The 11,776-nt window shown below is 35.4% G+C and overlaps 1 pseudogene; it reads left to right on the forward strand.

Annotated features, from left to right (window-relative positions):
- The first annotated feature begins 9,429 nt into the window (after positions 1–9,429).
- LOC141567699 (dynamin-like GTPase OPA1, mitochondrial) lies at positions 9,430–10,851 on the forward strand (annotated as a pseudogene).
- The last annotated feature ends 925 nt before the right edge of the window (positions 10,852–11,776 follow it).

The raw sequence follows: 11,776 nt of genomic DNA on the forward strand, positions 1-11,776 counted from the left end.
CTGGAGGGAGCTTGGGGTGTCTCCTCCATGGATCTTTCCCTGTGTGTGTGTGTGTGTGTGTGTGTGTGTGTGTGTGTGTGTGTGTGATTAAAATATAAATAGTACCATAAATGATAAAATAATTTTGCATCTCTAGCTGTTTTTTCTATAAAAAAAAAAGGAAGCTGATGTTTTATCTGAAGCATTTTGAAAATGTTGAGACTAGATTTACAATTCTATCAGCTTTGAGGGTTGCACTAAAATAAGTATGTACAAACATACTAAGTAAATAACAGGGAAATAAAAGGCTGCACCAGAAAAAGATAAAAGACATAATAAACCATCTGGCTCAACTATGAAGACTTTTAGCGTGGTTGTGATGTTGATCGTGGCTGTTTATGAATATTGTAATTATAACTATATTTGATGGGATACAACCATATTTTTCCATGTAACTATATTTCATATAGCTTTTTTTTTTTCAATCGAACCACATGTTTTAATTCTGGTTCGTGTGAATATAGATAGGGTGGTTTATATAAAAGAGATAAACTTCATTTTCCATTATAGGAGGTGAATGGAAAATCACACATATCCTTTTGAGTTATTTGAACATGAGGTAGATATTGGACGGTCCTACATGCTCTCAAGAAGCAGAATATCTGAGCGTGTGGGGAAAGCATTAGCAAACTTAAACTCCTTTTAGGGCTTCATATATTTATAAGTTTATTATATTAAAACCTTCAGTTCTGTTTTGCAATGGCTTGAGAGTCAATCTCTTTTAGAGATTTTACAGGTTAGCTGTCAGGAATTTCTCCTTTTCCAGGGTTTTGAAAAACTCTTATGGTCACCTAACATATGGCCCATAGTGCTTACACTTTTACTTCATAGATACATACACCCAATTTCAACAGCTATTTATTGATCAACTGGGAACAAGTAACAATGCAAAGTATCCATTTTGAAATATGGATACAAGATGGATATGAGATATGACTATGAAAGACAGAAATATGACCATAAGTGAACCCAAAATAAAATTAGACATAACCAATGTGTCATGGATACAAAGAAATGCGCAGCGGATACACAGAAAATCACGTGAGAAGTACAATATAAACAGCCAAATGTTTTAAAGTGATTTTACTTACTTTTTATGTGCAAGTGCATAAACTGTATAGATGTATACAACTATATAAACGCTATCTAACTATATAACTTGGATAGATGTACAAAGACCCTAAAGAGAAGTTTGAAAAACCATGAGACTTTATATATAATATAATATATAATATAATAGTACAGAGAAAGAAAGAGAATGATTACTATTCACAAATATCCATATTTATATATGTCCATCTCTATACCTACATGCATTTGTACATACACACTCCTGGAAATAGATGCACATAATACATACAAATAAACGCATATTTTATATGCATTGATAGTCAAGTATAATGGAAAATATAGATTTATATCATCATAGATAGATAAACTTGCAGTCAGATTGTCAGGACTTATTTTTAACTCCTACATACAATTGAATATACTATGTATAAATACCAAAAAGTTAACGCACATGAACAAACATACATGTACACACACAAACCACATGTACAAATATAAGTACAGAAATAGAAAATAGTTTTGTGCATTTAAAACTATTGAAATATGCATATTCATGGATTTAGAATGCAAACCAGGCATGAATAAATTAATGAATGGATAAACTGAGGAAATATTTGTACATAGAGCATCAGGGTAGAGGGGACTAAAATTAGAAAGATGTTCGAAAAAGTAACAGTGACTTATTAAAATGTTTAAGGTAACATCAGAAATTAGAAATGTTCTGTGGACAAAATAATCTTCATCTGTAGACATATTAATGTATTCCATTTTCTCTACTTCTGTTCAGTTTATAAACATGTGTGACCTCACCCCTTCCAACCTGGGAAGTTGTGAAATACCAATTGTCACTTCAAGAATGATATTTGCCATCAGAATGGTGGTGTCCAGCACTGGGATTTCCTTCCAAAGAATTAGCTTAACAGTGTAGAACTTAGAAAAACTGAAGTGTGAATTTTCAGTACCAGAAGGTCCATGTAGTACTGAAGGTTCAAGGTAGGAACAATAGATATTTCCAGGGAACACATTTCATTGTTGTTATTTGCAATGCAGTTCCACTGACTCTTAGGCACATATCACTCCTCTCTCCTTTTTCTCTCTTGGCAGAAAATATCTGCAATCATTTGAAATATGGGTATTTCCCAGCATACATGATTTGGCTTACAAACGCATACACACTAATGACTTAGGGTCTTATGTCCACTGTCCTGTCCTCTAGTCTCACAACGACAAGTGTTTTTTCAATCTCTTCATCCATAATATGTGAGGAGGAATAGGTGTTAAAATGTGACTTTTATATTCAGCAGTAAAAAATTCACAGGTGCTCTGAAATATCTAGTCAACTTTCTTTCTGAAACATTTTCAGAGAGAGGACGGAAATGAACCTACCACTCATGTTATGACTCATAATGCATTCTCACTGAGAATAATATTACAACTGTAGTTTGACGTTGTTGAAATGCAAGTGATACGTGCATTTCAGGTAAATCAGCCATTTTCAATAGGGAAATGTCAATTCCTGGAGGTTATTTTGTGGGAGTAATTTTGGTTGTCACAATATTTTACGTGGTCCTGGTATTTAACAGGCCTAGGAATATTAGACTGTTAGATATTCAAATAGTTTTTAAAAATCTGCTCGGAGACAACAGAAATGGACTCCATGTGAATAGGGGAAATTTTACAAGATTTGTTCTCTATTTAGAAAAATAACAGTATTGACAGAAATATAATTTGTGGTATTTGGTTCACTAACACCAACCCTTGTATCACTTTAAATCAGTGAATTCAGTGATTTTATTTATAACTGCAAATCTCTGACTACTTCACTCTGTCTTCCAGGGTAGTTCATCTTATTTATTTACATGGTGAGATATATAAAGCTTTTCTTTGGATAGGCTCCCTTTACCCAAAGATGATATTAGCTTTTAAAAAAATTCGATTTATTAAAACCCATCAAATATATTTAAATACATGACTCAATAACAATTTAAAAAATCTAATTGAAGGATAGTAGGGAACCAATTCATTATCCTGAAAATTGTAAATAAAGCAAAACAAGGTATTTATCTTGCCTTCCTTGTATGAACGGCTCTATTTTGTAATCAAATAGTGGATTAGGATAAGCCTCTTAATTTTAATTAGCAAATAAAATTGATTATTAAATTATAGTTATCACTATTTTGCAAGCCCAGTGAATTATTGGATCGAAGCATTGAAACTCAACAGCTGCTAATACTGTAAAACAGAACAATTACATATTATGTGCTTCCTAACGAGAAAAAAACAAGTACATGACACCTATAGTCTTGCCAAAGGAACTGAATATGAGAATGTGCAAGCCTCTGGATCTAACTGCCAATTTTCCAGAAATTTAGAGGACTGAGAAAATGTGGAAATGTACCATAATTTAACACAGTCTCAAAAAAAAAAACTCAGTAGAATTTTTGTAGAAATCAACAAGATTATTATATTTATATGTAAATTCAAAGAATAAATACAAACAATTCTTAAAAACAAAGTTGGAGAACATATACTACTGAGTGTCAGATTTACAGTAAAGCTAGAATAATCAAGATATATACATCAGTAAAATAGAATTGATATCTCAAGAGTAAATTCTCCCATATATTTTCAATTGATTTTATACAAAGATTGCAATGGAGAAAATTGTCTTTTCAGCAAATCATGCTTGAAGCACTGGATATCCACAAAGCAAAAATGTAAGAGGAACATTATGTGACATACACCATATAGAAAAAATACTCAAATAGATCATAGACATAAATGTAAAATCTAAAATTATCAAATGTGTAGAAGTAAACATAGAGAGGAAATCTTTGCTATCTTGACTCCAAGAGCACAAATCATTAAAAAGTTGATAAACTCAACTTCAACAAAATTAAAACTCTGAACTTCCAAAAGCATTGTTAAGAAATTGAATTGAAGTCACGACCGGGAGAAATACTCATAATAGTTGTATCTGATTTGTATCTAGAATAGATAAAGAAATTTTACAATTCAATAAATAGAATGCAGATTCCCAACGACAACAAAAATCTGGACAAAGATTTGCATAAATCCTTTACTAAAGAAGATATAAATAGCTAACACACAAAAGATGCTTAAAACCTTTAGAATTAGACAAATACAGATTACAACCAGAACAAAATATGATTACATACTCAATAGAAAGGCTCTAATTTGAAAGACTTATGCTGTCAAGTCTTTTTAAAAATTATTTTTATTAAATTTATTGGGGTGACATTGGTTAGTAAAATTATATAGGTTTCAAGTGTACAATTTTATAATATATCATCTACATATTGCATTGTTTGATGTCAAGTCTTGAAGGGGATATGGTGCTCCTGAAACTCAAAATTTTCTGGTGACATGCAAAATGTTACAGCCATTATGGAAAGCAGCTTGGCGGTTTCTTATAAAGTATATACTTACCATACAATCCATGAATCCTACTCCTAGATATTTGTACAAGTGAAATAAAAGTAAATATCCAAACAAGCCTTGTACACAATTATTCATAGCACCTTTAATATTAAGTGACCCAAACTGGTAGCAAACCAATTTTCCATGAAGAGGTAAATAATAAACAAATTGTAATATATTCATTCAATCTAATATTATTCAACAATGGATAATATTGGAACCAAGATAATGAAACAAATTACTAATACATAAATTACTTGGATGAGTCTCAAACGTTATGGTTGGTTAAAAAAGCTAGACACAAGAGTTAAAATTATTTTCACTTACATGAAATAATTTAAAAGACAAAACTCATTTACGGTGATGGAAAGCTGCTTCGTGATTTTCTTGGGATTTTGGTGGGGCGAGAGATGATTGTAGAGAAACAACAAGAAACGTTTTGGAGCACCAGTACGTTTGATTTGAGAACAATTTCACTTTAAAGTTAGGAAGGCAGGAAATAGTTCAGCATTTTTAAAATCTGGGAGTCACAAATAACTTGTGAATATGGACCTATTTTAAAAAATAACAATTATTGATTGCTTAATATTTATCTGATACGGAACTGAAAGACTTGTATAACTTTATTTGACCTCATAATAGCATTTTGGGTTTGATACTATTATCCTCAATTTACATTTAAGGAAATGGTGGCTCATCAATATTAAGTTGCTTAGCCAAGTTCCAGTACCTAGTAATCATAAGTGCCAGTAGTCAGTTCTATATCTGTATGGTTTCAGAGAACCTAATTTTATTTAATTGCCATCTTCTTCGTCTTCTGGGTCTTAACATTAAGCTTCTACATCTTATTTCCTTGCACAGGCCTTAAAGAAGCACAGTAGGTTATTATGTCCTTATTTTTTTCCTATACATCCATTCAATAAAAGATACTGTGCATGTCTTAAGAAATCATGGAAAGAAAAGGAGACTATGCAAAAAATAATAATTATAGACGGATGCTGAACACTTATTATTTTTATAGATTTCCATATTTTATACATTTGTAGCAATAGTGCTACATTACTTCTATAACTTGTTTTTAAAAACCAACATAAGGTGGAGGACTGGTTACACAGGCTTTCCTGCATTATTCTTCCTGTATCTATTCTAAGACCTACACTTCTTGGTTCTATAATAGAAGTTTGATTTGAAAAGCCCAAGCTAGGAGAATGTGCTAAAAATACTAGCGGGAGAGGTACCATACCACTTAAGCGTAGCTTAGCAAGTAGCTTAGCAATTACATTGTATCTGTGAATGGGGACAATCCAGTCCCAACCACTTCCCCTTGCTGACTTGCCTTCACACGACCAACCCATAGTCTACCATAGCTTTACAATCTGACTCAGAACTCACCTCTTTCCAAAAGATTTTTTTCAATTAACCTCTTCCTTCTGAATATTCCACAAAACCCAGGATTTAAGAAGTCATCCTTAATTTTATGCTGTAACTTTTTTTACAAGCTTTTGTCCACTGATAACATTGTTTTATGTTCCCATGAAGGCTGTGCTGAGTTCTGTCACGAATATCTTATTCTATTAGGATTCCATAAGCAATTAACTCAACAACTGCAGAAATAGCACCTATCTGTCTGTCTATCTATAGCTATAGCTATAGCTATAGCTATATCTATCATCTATCTGTCTAATCTCTCTCTCTTGCATGGTAGAATTAAGTACAGTGTTTTGTCTTCTGTGTCCCTGTGACATGTGACATTAAACTGTATGGTTTGATAAATTCAGACTAGACCCAGAAAGTTAGATTCTTTCTGCCACATTGTTTAATTTTCTTGTCTTTCTTTGTCACCTCTTGATCTAGGACAGATGGTTGGGTGTTGCTTTCTTAAATCCCAATTCACAACAGACACTATTGCTCCCCTACACTGCCAAACCCTTCCATGTCTCCACGTCATTCTAAATATTTCATAACTTCCTCTTCGTACACACACTCCTACTCCTCGTTTCATTTTAGTAACCGCCAAAAAGTCTGCATGGTTCTCTTTGGGGCAATTTTTCTCCCATTTTCAATTTTCTTTCCTACTGTCTACCTACATATTATGAGACTCACCCCGCCCCCCCGCAGAATATTGCTTCTGTGTAGAAGATCTTGCTATCTTGGGTAAAATGGTCAGAAAGTACAAACTGCAATCTGGTCCTTTCTAAGGGGAGATCTAATTACCCAGCTGGCACTGAAGAATACAAACATTTTTTACTCTGGACAGTGTTTATCTGTTTTTTGCAAGTACATCACTTTGGAAAGCTACTTGCTCAGCTAATCTGTAACTGTCATAGAAATGTAATTTCCCCCTCCTCCAGACCAATAACAGGCACCTGGTAAGACGGCCGTATGCACCCATGCATACAAGTCTAATGGTTTCCATGGCAATCTAGAAAACCCCGTATGCAAGTTTCCCAGCATCCTGCCACGTTGGCCTTTTCTCTGTGCTGTTGTGTTTCTCCATTGCTTTTGTGTACTTGCATGAGATTACAGTGTTTGCAACAACTCTGTAATAGAATGCTTTTCCATTCCTGCCCTTGTCAATGGCTTATTCTTCCCACATTGGAGGGCAGAGACTGGGTCTTATTCAGAAGTTTAGCCTCCTCAGTACTTAGTCCAGTGCCTTTGACTTAATCGGCACTCAAAGCATATTTGTTGAATTGCATTGGATTAAGGTCTTAGTTTTACTTTTGTGATAGCTGAAACATGCTCATGAAGAGCATCCTCGGCAGAATAATTGGAAAAGTAAAAAAAAGCCTGCTGACTGAATATAGGGTTTAACCCACCCGTTTATATGTTTTCCAAACTAAACATGAATTTTCAGCCCTCTTATAATATTGCTACATTACTTCTATAACTTGTTTTTAAAGCCTATAAAATTTAGAAAAGAAGGAAAGTCAATGAGTATTTTTTGAGCAACTACTAAATATCAAGTATTTAAATTTGCATTTTCCTTTGAATTCAGTGTTATTATCTGTAGGACCTGGGTATTAAAACTTTAGGAGGTACCGCATATGTAATTTGGGTTATAATTATTTACTTAACGTTGGAATCTCCTTAAATATCCATGCTAGCACAGAATTTGTGATCATGCATTTGTAAATGGTTGGGGTTAAGAATCTTTGATAAAAAAAAAAGTAGTAAGTATAAAGCTTAGGGCCTTATTGTATAAAAACACGAAACAGGCTGAAAAGATATTAACATTTAAAAAAAAATTACTGATGGCAGACAGTATAAAGTGAAAACCGGGACATTCGGGAGAAATTACCTTAAATTGGAGATATACTGACATATAAGTATAATAATTATTATGAAGTGTTCCTCTACAAGACACAAGAATGCACATAATATCGGCAAAGGGTGATCAGAATCAAAGCATGCTAAACCACTGTGTTTAGGACGGAAGACACGAAGTCACTACACTGATAATGAAAAAGAGAATACAATTTAAGAAGCTGCAACCCCACTGTGTTAGTGAAACCATGTTGGTTCCACCTGACCTAGTAAGTAGCAACAAGGCAGCTCCGCCCCTTCCTCGACAGTGTGGAATCAGAGGAGACCTCGTGTAGGGTAAATACTTACACCCCATTTAGGGGCAACAAGGCCCCCGCCCCTAAGAAGTATCAGCAGAGATCATATGGAAAGGCTGTGCTTTCCTCCCATCGATGATGATGATGATGTGTCAGCCTCCTTCTCCGCAGAAGGGGGATCAGAGGACCTAGAGGAGAGTGAAGACTTTTATCATTGCTCAGCAATAACAGGGACTCCCTGATGGTGGTAGTGGAGGTCAGTGGGGAAGAGTAATGAAGTATCACCTCCTAGGAAGATTGGCATCAATGGAAGCCTGAACTCCCACCACCCCCCAGCAGTAGCAAGAAGTGCCTCTACTTCAAATGTCAATAGAGGCTGAGGGGAAAAACTGGACTACCATGTCCACCTGGCAGTAATAAGGTGGTGCCTCCCTTCAACCACAGAAGCAGTATTAGAGGAAGCATGCTAAAACAGAAGATTTCAGTAAAATCCAGAGTAGTACCCCAAATGTCCAGCTATCAGTTGAAAAATCACTTGCTGTATCAAGAACCAGGGATATCTCAAGCTGAATGAGAAAAGACACTGAGACGACTGAGACAGGTGTTAGATTTATCTAACAAGGATTTTAAAGTAGCCATCATAAAAATGTTTTAACAAACAATTATAAACATGTTTGAAACAAATGAAAAAAACAAAACAAAAACAAAGTCTCAGCTAAGGAATGGAAGATATAAAGGAGAACTTAGTGGAAATTTTATAAATAAAAATGTCTAACTTTAAAAACTGACCATACCAAATGTTGACAAGGAAATAGAGAACCTGGAACTCTCACACAATGCTTAAGGGAATATAAAATGGTACAACCGCTTTGGAAAAGTGAAACAAAAACACATGCATACAAAGATTTGAATGTCAATGTTCCTAGCAGCTTCCTTTGGGCTAGCTAACACTGGAAACAATAGAAATGTTTGTAAACACATAAATGCATAAGCAAACTGTGTTATGTCCACACAGTGGAATACTACTCAGCAGTAAAAAGGAACTACTGATATATATTACAACACAGATGAATGTTAATTATGTGGAGTGAAAGACGTTTGACAGAAATACATACGTACAGTTTCTGTTTATATAAAATCTAGAAAATGCAATTTAATACACCACGACAAAAAGCACTGATGACTGCCTGGGGTGGTGGTGGGACAGGGAGGTAAGCGAGGAAGGATTAACAAGTGGCAAAAAGAGAGGTTCTGGGCATTAGTTCTCCATGGATCATTTGTGCTGCAGGCTAAGGAAGGAGGCAGTGGCTGTTTGCCTGATGGACTGAGTACTGGGTGCCAGGCTGCCTCTTGCGGAAGTCCATGTGCCATTGGGAAGGCCTCAGTGGCTGCTCTGTTTTGTTGTTGCTGAGGGGCTCTTCTTGGGTCATTCTTGGAGCAGGATCCAGAAGGAGGTTGACATGGGGGACTTCTGCGTGGCTGTCTCAACGCCTGTGTGACCTTGTGGAGGGATGTGGTGACTACACCAGATTGCTATGTCCTGTGAGGTCTGCCAATCCTTAGGTGAAACATGGCTCTGGAATAAACGGGAGTTTTCCACTCCAAAAACTGCATCTGGTGTCATGAAGTATTTATCATTCACACCATCCTACCTTAAAGCTTCAAAGATCCCAATTAAGTATATTATTTCAGTAGGTCTGCTCTCTAACTAACCTTCCTTTATGTACATTGAAACTATCTCCACTTACATATGATTACCAGCCCTGCAGGAATTTTTGATCAGGGAGATTAGCTAGCTGCCAGATCTTAAAAATCCATGTCTTGCACTAAGATCCACTGTTGGGGGTGGCTATACATCCCCAAAAACTTGATCAGTGTAAATACATGATACCTGAGCTTAGTGACTAAAAATTGATTGTTTCTGACATCCTGGTGGGAGATTGATGAGTGCATCGATTTAGAGAAAATTAGGAAAAACCTTCCTACTTCAGAGGACCTTGTAAAGTTGGCCTTTGACGTTGACAAGATTGTTGAAAGCCTCAGCTTATTGAAGGACTTTTCACCACACGTTCATCTGGAAAAAAGGCCATTAGAGCAAAAGACCATGAATTTGAAAGTGACAAGTATTACAGAAAGAGTCTGCAGGGCGAGCTCATTGTCTTGCAACAGCAAATTCAGCAAGAGCATGAAGAGGAAGCGTGCAGAGCTGCTGGCCAATATAGCATGAGCTATGCCCAGCAGAAGCCAAGGTGTCAGACAAAGAGAAAATCGACCAGCTTCAAGAAGAGCTTATGCATACTCAAAGTACCAGCGAATCGTGGAATGGTTAGAAAAGGAGAACAAAGGATTGAGGAAATTCGTATTGCAGAAACATGACAAAAACATCCATCATAGAAAGCTTAAGAACATCTTTGATTGACATGTATTATGAAGGTCTTGACGTTCTGATTGTGATCTAGTCGTAATATACAAGATCCTCTGTCAAGGGTGGTTGTGGTTGAACCAGGGCAGCTTGAACACAGGAGTTCCTGGCTGCAGTGGGCTGTGCAGGTCCCAAATTAGGCTGAGCATCAATTGGTGGCCGCCAGGGATGGGGGGCGGAGTCACTAGGTTGCCTAAGTGAGGGGTGAAGTGGCCCAGGTTGGAAACAGAGCAGGTCAAAACTCTGGTGCTGATTAGTAGTCAGATTGCACCTAGGAATAGCCACTTCACTCCAGCCTGAAAAACTTTTTTTTTTTTTTTTTAAGTGGCGTGAGGAAACTTTGAGAGGTGACAGATAATATTCACTATCTTGAATGTGGTGATGGTTTCATGGGTGTTTGCATACATCAAACCATTAAATTGTAAGCTTTAAATATGTGCAGTTTATTATATGTAAATTACACCTTAATAAAGCTGTAAAGAATTGTTACTGATACGGCTATCAAAAGTCCTCATTTTTCAACTTCATTGATGAATTTTTGATGTCATCGATATTTATTCTCCCCTTCATATAGCCTTATTAAAAGATATCCAAAGGAATGTCTTTGGAATGATTCTATTGTTTAGAGACTTTTAACCAATCAAAGAAAGCTGACTTGTGTTTTTATCATTCTAGAGATTTCTTCCATTTCTATTCTGAGTCTCCATTTAAGTTTATGAAACTTTATCAAAATCAAAAGCTCAAAAAAGGAAGGTATGAAATAATCTTACAAGGTTGAAAAGCAGGCTTGCTCTAGAAATATGGTAGAATTATACTGACTCTTTTAAATAAATGTTGCATAATCGTGACTTATCCTTTTGTTTATATTTTTCTTTTTAAAGTAAAATTATATTTAATAAATACAGATAGTTGGTAAACAATGAAAAGTGAAATAGGACTAAAGTGTGTGCAACAAATGTAAGTCCTTCCCATCTTTGTGTCTCAGTTCTACCTGCTGTTATTATAGTTTCTTACTATCCCCCTTCCCCAAATAATCTGGGAGCATGTGTGTGAATACAAGTATTCATCTTTATACTAAATTATAGTATACTATACATAATGTTTGATATCTTGCATTTTTATTTAAAAATATATGTAAGCCCTCATCATAGCATGATAAGTAGATTATAAAATTCAATCAGATAAAATTCAGGATTACATTAATTGGGGGGGGTTAATAAAAGGACTGGAGTGAGACTCT

This window comes from Rhinolophus sinicus, linkage group LG11 (assembly GCF_036562045.2).
Source record: "Rhinolophus sinicus isolate RSC01 linkage group LG11, ASM3656204v1, whole genome shotgun sequence".
Lineage (NCBI taxonomy): Eukaryota > Metazoa > Chordata > Mammalia > Chiroptera > Rhinolophidae > Rhinolophus > Rhinolophus sinicus.